The 7,628-nt window shown below is 35.8% G+C and overlaps 1 long non-coding RNA gene across 1 annotated transcript in view; it reads right to left on the reverse strand.

The window, feature by feature from the left end:
* Positions 1–541: 541 nt before the first annotated feature.
* The window catches only part of LOC115217451, a 50,176-nt gene continuing 43,089 nt past the window's right edge, over positions 542–7,628 (reverse strand). Inside the window, exons 3-4 of the long non-coding RNA XR_003882166.2 lie at positions 5,960–6,109; positions 542–713 (exon numbers count right to left, since the gene is read on the reverse strand). This is a non-coding gene — a long non-coding RNA (uncharacterized LOC115217451). The remainder of the gene's footprint in view (positions 714–5,959; positions 6,110–7,628) is intronic.

The raw sequence follows: 7,628 nt of genomic DNA on the forward strand, positions 1-7,628 counted from the left end.
GAGATATACAGCTTCCTATAAGACAACAACGTAGATTAAGGAAAACTGGGGAAAAAACAACAGAAAACGATGCGTAAAACACAGAATCAAAATCAAAATTTATTCACTTACATGTGTGTACATGAGTGCATTACGTATCAATGCATATATGTATGATTGCATTATATATATATATATATATATATATATATATATATATATGTATATATGTGTGGGGGTGGGTATGAATGTCTGTGTGTGTCTGTGTACGTGTTTGTATGTGTGTGTATGTTTTTACGCATTTTGTAAGCACACATACATATTCTTATTCAGTCTGTTAATACACGAATATATAAATAAAAGATCTTGCGTATGCGTATGTATATATATATATATATATGAATATATATATACATATATATATATATACATATATTTATGTATATATGTATATATTTATATATATGTATCTATGTATATATATATATATATATACATGTATATATATATATATATGTATATAATATATATATATATATGTGTATATATATATATATATATATATATATATATATATATATATATATATTTATATAATATATATTTATATATATATATTTATATGTACACGGCTTCGTTCTTCCATTGCTTCGTCTGCCTGCTTCTGTCACCTCCTGGCACCACTTCCTGAGTCATTCTGTTCAGTTTCCACTTCTTGAGACTTTCAAAATGATCTGCAGTACACGGAAGTTTTGGGTTTATATCATTTTAAATTGGAAACGTAATGCGCGCGCACGCCAGTACACACGCATACAAACATACAGACGCGTACACACGCGCACACAAACACGAACAAAGCACACTCTGTACATATACATAATGCATACTCACACACACACACACACATATATATGTATGTATATACACATGTATACATTTTGTATATACACAGGGTGTCCATAAAGTTTGTTAACAATTAAAAAAAAAAATTATTACACAGGTAGTTGAGATATTTTAGCCAGATTTGTTTATTTTAATAATTGTTTATTAAAGTTTTTATTGATATTACATTTTTGTGTTTCAGATACTCTGTTGATGGAAGTAAACTAATTCACTGAACCCCTATAAAATGGCTACTCCATATGAAAAGGCACAATGTGTATCCTAGTTTATTGAGACAAAATCGGATGTTCAGACACAACGAAACTACAGAACTAAGTATGGAAGCGATCCACAATCGCATCCTTCAATTCGTGCATGGCACAAGAAATTTATGGAGACAGGGATGTGGTGTAAAATCGTGTGCAATCGAATAATTGGTCTATTTTCCTTCAACGAGGCAACAATTATTGCAGATGTTTACCTCGACCTTCTGACAGAATATGTGGCACCACAACTGATTGATTTACAACCAGCCATCAGTTTCCAGAAAGTTGGTGCACCACCACATTGGGGACGGCATGTTTGTCAGTTCCTCACTCAAACATTTCCAGACCGATGGATTGGAAGGGATGGGTTAATTCCATGGCCACCGCGTTCGCCAGATATCACTCCCTTGGAATTCTTTTATGGGGCTATGTAAAAGGTTTCGTGTATCAAACAAAGATACGGGACATTACTAACTTGAAGCAAAGGATTCGCAATTCTATTGCCACCGTTGATGAGGCTATCCTACAGCGAACATGGCAAGAAATCGAGTACCGTCTTGATGTGCTTCGCGAAACTAATGGTGCTGATATTGAGGTCTATCAAATAACAGTTTAAAACAATTTAATAAACAATTATTATAATGGCGGTGCCCCAGCATGGCCACAGCTCGTGAGCTGAAACTAGAATCAATAATAAAGCAAATCTGGTTAAGATATCTTGTCAACTACCTTTGTAATAAAATTGTAAAATTGTAAAAAGACTTTATGGACACCCTGTATAATTATATGTAGGCGCGTGGCTTAGTGGTTAGGGCATTCTGCTCACGATCGTAAGGCCATGAGTTCAATTCCCAGTATCGCGTTGTGTCCTTGAGCAAGACACTTTATTTCACGTAGCTCCAGTCCATTTAGCTGGCAAAAATGAGTAGCACCTGTATTTTAACGGGAGAGACCTGTCACATTGTGTCATGCTGCATCTCCCTGAAAACTACGTTAAGGGTACATGTGTATGTGGAGTGCTCAACCACTTACACCTTAATTTCACGAACAAGCTGTTCCGTTGATCGTATCAGGTGAGACCCTCGTCGTCGTAACCGACGGAGTGCTGCACCTTTTTTTAAATATAATTATATGCATATATATTGGTAGGCATGTATATATATATATATATATATATATGTATAATATATAGGCATGTATATGTATGTATATGTATGTATATATATGTATATATATATATATATAATATATATATATATATATATTATATATATATATATATATATATATATATATAAGGTTGGCCAGAAGTCAACCGATAAAATCCTTAAATCCTTAAAAATGTTTTAGCCCGAAGTCCGCGGCCATGCTGGGGCACCACCGAGAGTAAATAAGAATTCAATAAATACTTAATATTCAATCTTATTTATTCATTTGGAAAAATGGTGTCGCTCAAGAAGGACTTCAGTTTGAACCAGTTTCATGATGTTTTATATTCAGATTTTTTAAAATTAAATTCATGCAGTTGTTAAAGATAAATAAATATTTGGAATTAAATGATTTTGATTTACTGTCAGGTAATTTTTGACCAATCCTGTATATATGTAAATCGAAGAATACACTGTTATAAGTCCATTGGAGAGAATCTTAATCTGTTTCGCGCCGGATATTAGATAATTAGATGATTATCTAAGAATCACGCTCATCAGAAGTGCCAAGATTGGAAATATGACGACGAATACCGGCTGTAATTGATTCATAATACTGTGTACGTTGATTCATGTACCACTCTACTGGCAAATATACGAGTGTCTATTTTTCATCGCTTTGGATTCTTAAACGACTCCACACACAGACACACAGACACACATACACACACAACTCACACACACACACACACACCACACACACACACACACACACAGATATATGCATACCATACGAATATACATACCTAAATGCACGACGAATCAGAGGTACGCACTCGCTATTCAAAAAGAGGAGATAACTATTAAATACCTGATCAATAAGAGGGACTTTGTGGTTGAAAAAAGTGCATTGTGTCACACTAGTGTGATGAATAGTGATTTCAAATTCTGGCACAAGGCCAGCAATTTTGGGAGAGGGGATAAGTCGATTACATCAACCCCAGTACTTAACTGGTACTTATTTTATCGACCTCGAAAAGATGAAAGGCAAGGTCGACTTCGGCGGAACTTGAACTCAGAACGTAAAGTCAGACGAAATGTCACTAAGCATTTCGTCCCGAGTGCAAACGATTATGTCTCCTCGCCTCATTCAATGTGATTAATATTCTTTTGTATTCTAGGCACAAGGCCCGAAATTTTGGGGAAGAGGGCCAGTCGATTAGATCAACCCCAGTACACAACTGGTACTTAATTTATTGACTCCTAAGTGATGAAAGGCTAGGTTGACCTCGGCGGAATTTGAACTCAGAGCGTAAAGACAGACGAAATACCTATTTCTTTACAACCCACAAGGGGATAAACATAGAGGGGACACACAAAGACAGACATAGGGATTAAGTCGATTACATCGACCCCAGTGCGTAACTGGTACTTAATTTATCGACTCCGAAAGGATGAAAGGCTAAGTTGACCTCGGCGGAATTTGAACTCAGAACGTAAGACAGACGAAATACCGCTAAGCACTCCGCCTGGCGTGCTAACGATTCTGCCAACTCGCCGCCCTCAGTGTGATTAATATTACCAACGTGATAAGCATGAGGCATAACATTGCTATCAAATCTATTTAAAATGCTCTCTGTAGAGAGAAGATTGTCCTGACAGTCATACATCATATGAAAAGGCACGCTAGAACCAGAATGTATTCTCCTCTTTAAAAGTGAGGAATGTTATTGAAACATTCCAAGAGAAAAAAAACAAAAGCAAAACAATCGGGTGCAAACGGAACACGTCTGGTATTGTATTATGGCGGGACAGGGAACAAACGTTGTTAAGCACTGTTGCAGAAGTAAAGTTAAAAATGAAGGTGAACATTTCACCCTAACCCTGTCACACCGTGTCCTGCTATAGTGGGAATATGTTAAACGTGATCGCTGCCGGATTCGCAGTAAAGTAGTAACGTATAACGCAAGCAGAGAAAGAATATGCAGCCGATTCTGTCCTTTAGCTTGCCTGCAATTTTTTATACTCTTGAGCTGTATGTGTAACTATTTATCGTTTTTCTCAGGATCCTAGGTGGAAGGTAAAGTTAGACACAGGGTCCCAGGTCTGAGAAGGTTAAGTTGTGGTAAAAGAGTATATAAATGGTAAACATAGGGGGAACTTACAAATGTTTATATTTCAACTAAAGATTTTCATTTGTTAGACTACAAAAGAACGCGAGGATCTTTTCGGTTTGAACGGCAGTTTTTTCCTAGCGGTGTCATATGAACTTGTCACCCATAATTATGACCCTAGTATCGATCCATTGCATTTGTATATGTTTTAGGGTTAGGGTTAGTTAGTGTTAGGGTTAGGGGTGGGGGGAAGGGAATCTTTTTTTCTTCAGAAATGTAAATAAACCCAATCTGTTTCTTAAACGAGGGACATATTCATACGGCACAGAATGTTTTTTTTAACCTCAACGGACGTCACTGATGGGTTGAAATTGCAGAAATTGAAGAAAAAACAACAAATATCTTACATATTATAGAATTTCCTCAATAAAGCCAAGAGAAAAAGATGTTTTATAAACACATTCTACCAGTATACGAAGTTTAAATTTTTTTAGTTACCTAGAAATTATGTTAAAAACTGGCGTTCAAACCGAAAAGATCCGAAGGCAAATCACATTCATTAAACCCAGTGAAATAGAGATACAGTGAAACTCTAAAACATTTAATGTTTTATTCTGTTTGAGGTTCCTTTGTGTGAACATTGCCATATATATGCATATATATATATATATATATATATATATATATATATATATATATATATATATATTCATAAGGAATAATCACACTTATTTCAGTGGTTATGAGACATGTACACACAATAACAGCAAAATATATCTATTCATACACATACACATTAACACATTTGCATTTTCACAAAAGCGTTGTTATTTTATTAGTGGTAGGCTTGAAGACAGAAGAATTTGAATGATTCTGTAAAAGTAATATATATATATATATATAGCCATCCATACACAAATAAACATGCATCCATCTATTCTTCCCTCCACATGTCCATCCATCTGAAGACGTATGTGTGTCTGCGTATATATATATATATATATATATATATGTATAAAAATACAAACTGGGACAAGAACGCAAAACATTTAGGAGACGATACAAAAAACACAGACGGGACATTCGAAGCCTTCAATCTTCAGTCAAGAACCGGATCATCCTCGCAATTTCGGCTGATTAATCTTGAGATTGCTCCAATCTGGCCATATTTGCATGTATACATATTTATGTATATGCATATATAGGTATATATATGGATATATATATGTATACATATATATGGATATATATAATGTAATATGTATATATATATATAATATAAATAATATATAAATATATGCATATATACGTACATATATGTATATACCTTATATATACACCTTCAAACAAGTGCAAATACCTCTTCACACATAGTGAACACACTGACTTTCGGTATAATTTAATAACTCGTCCGGCTTATATATATATATTGGTTCACGCACGAGCAGACACACACACATGTACGTACTTATACGCACACACGCGCGTGCACACACACTTCACACACTTACATATACATAAAGCAGTAACCGAAGCAATATTAAAATTGAAACTTGGAGGGTGCTATTACTTCATCTTATTGAAAGTAGTTTCGACGGTAGAGACGGTTAGACACGACATCAACACTGCAATCATTGTTGTGGAGGAGTAGCAGGAAATCATGTGAGGATGTGGATGCATGTGGACAAACACCGTTGGCGCATTGCATCATTTTCTTACCCTGAAAGTAGAATAGTATACATAAGAATATTTAAAACATAATAATCCTTCTGTACGAAGGGATGCTGAAAAATTCCTGGCTTTGGGTAAAAGAAAATACAGTAGGATCAGTTAATTGTGATTTTATTGCATCTATTCCCCTCTTGGATCCACGTACTTATTGCAGCGGTTCTTCAGTTTTTCTAAGTCCTGTAAAAGAACTCGGAAGGTTGGGCTTTCAGCCAGGCCTTTTGCGGCTCCATTAAAGCGGGGACCTTTTCACCATTCCCTCGTAATAGGAATAAATTTCGGAAGAGGGAGCTAATCGATTACATCGACCTCAAAACTCAAACTGGTACTTATTTTATCGACTCCGAAAGTATGAAAGGCAAAGTCAACCTTGGCGGAATTTGAACTCATAACGTAAGGCAAAATGAAATGTCGCGAAGGATTTAGTCCGGCGTGCTACAGAATCTGCCACCTCATCGCCGTTACACATGTAACTAAAATTATTTCTACTATAGGTACACGGCCTGAAACTTTATGGGAGGGGGCTAGTTGATTACACCGGCCCCGGTACATAACTCGTACTTTATTTTATGGATCCCGAAAGAATGAAAGACTATGTCACTTTAGCGGAATTTGAACACAGAACGTAAAGACAAACGAAATTCCAGTAAGCATTTTGTCCGGCGTGCTAACGATTTTGCCAATTCGCTGCTTTAAATATGTATTGGGTTGTCCGGAAAGTACGTGTCGATTTATAGTAGCTTACCTTTCGACTTATTTTAGAACATGGTTGAGTCCATAAAATAGGATTTGACTACACCTCCATTTAGAGCACAGTTTAAGCTATCATTTCGTGGAAGAAGGTTTATGTTCCCATAACCTGTGTTAATTCTGTAACCCTTTAAAATGGAAAATAAGAAAGTTCATTTTCAGCACTTGGTGCATTGGGAACTAGACAAAAATTGCTGCAGCTCGGCTGGGATGTGTTACCCCACCCTCCACTTTCTCCAGATATTGCTCCTTCAGATTTCCACTTATTCAGGTCTCTGCAGAATAGTCTTAATGGTAAAAATTTCAATTCCTTGGTTGACGTAAAACGATACATTGATGAATTCTTTGTCATGAAACCACCTCAATTCTGAAAAGAGGGTATTTTCAAGTTAAAGGAAAGATGGAGACGCATTGTGCAAGAAACTGGTTCATATTTGGTTGACTAAAAATGTAATGCCAAATATTTATTGACCTTTTTCTTTCCTGTAATAATCGGCAAGAACTTTCCGGACAACCCAATAACTGTAGTGATTTCTGATTTTGCTAAAAGACCTGCAATTTTGACGGGAAGTGTATTTAGGGAATGCATTGATCCAATACTTAACTGGCACATTTTATCGATTCCAAAGGATGAAAGGCAAAGGTAAAGTGACTTCGATGGGATTCGAGCTCAAAGCATAAAGTGCCGGAGCAAATTAGGCAAAACATTTTTTCCGACGTGTTAACGAGTCTCCAAGCTTGTGTGATAAAAGCAACAACAA

This window comes from Octopus sinensis, linkage group LG11, assembly GCF_006345805.1.
Source record: "Octopus sinensis linkage group LG11, ASM634580v1, whole genome shotgun sequence".
Classification (NCBI taxonomy): Eukaryota; Metazoa; Mollusca; class Cephalopoda; order Octopoda; family Octopodidae; genus Octopus; species Octopus sinensis.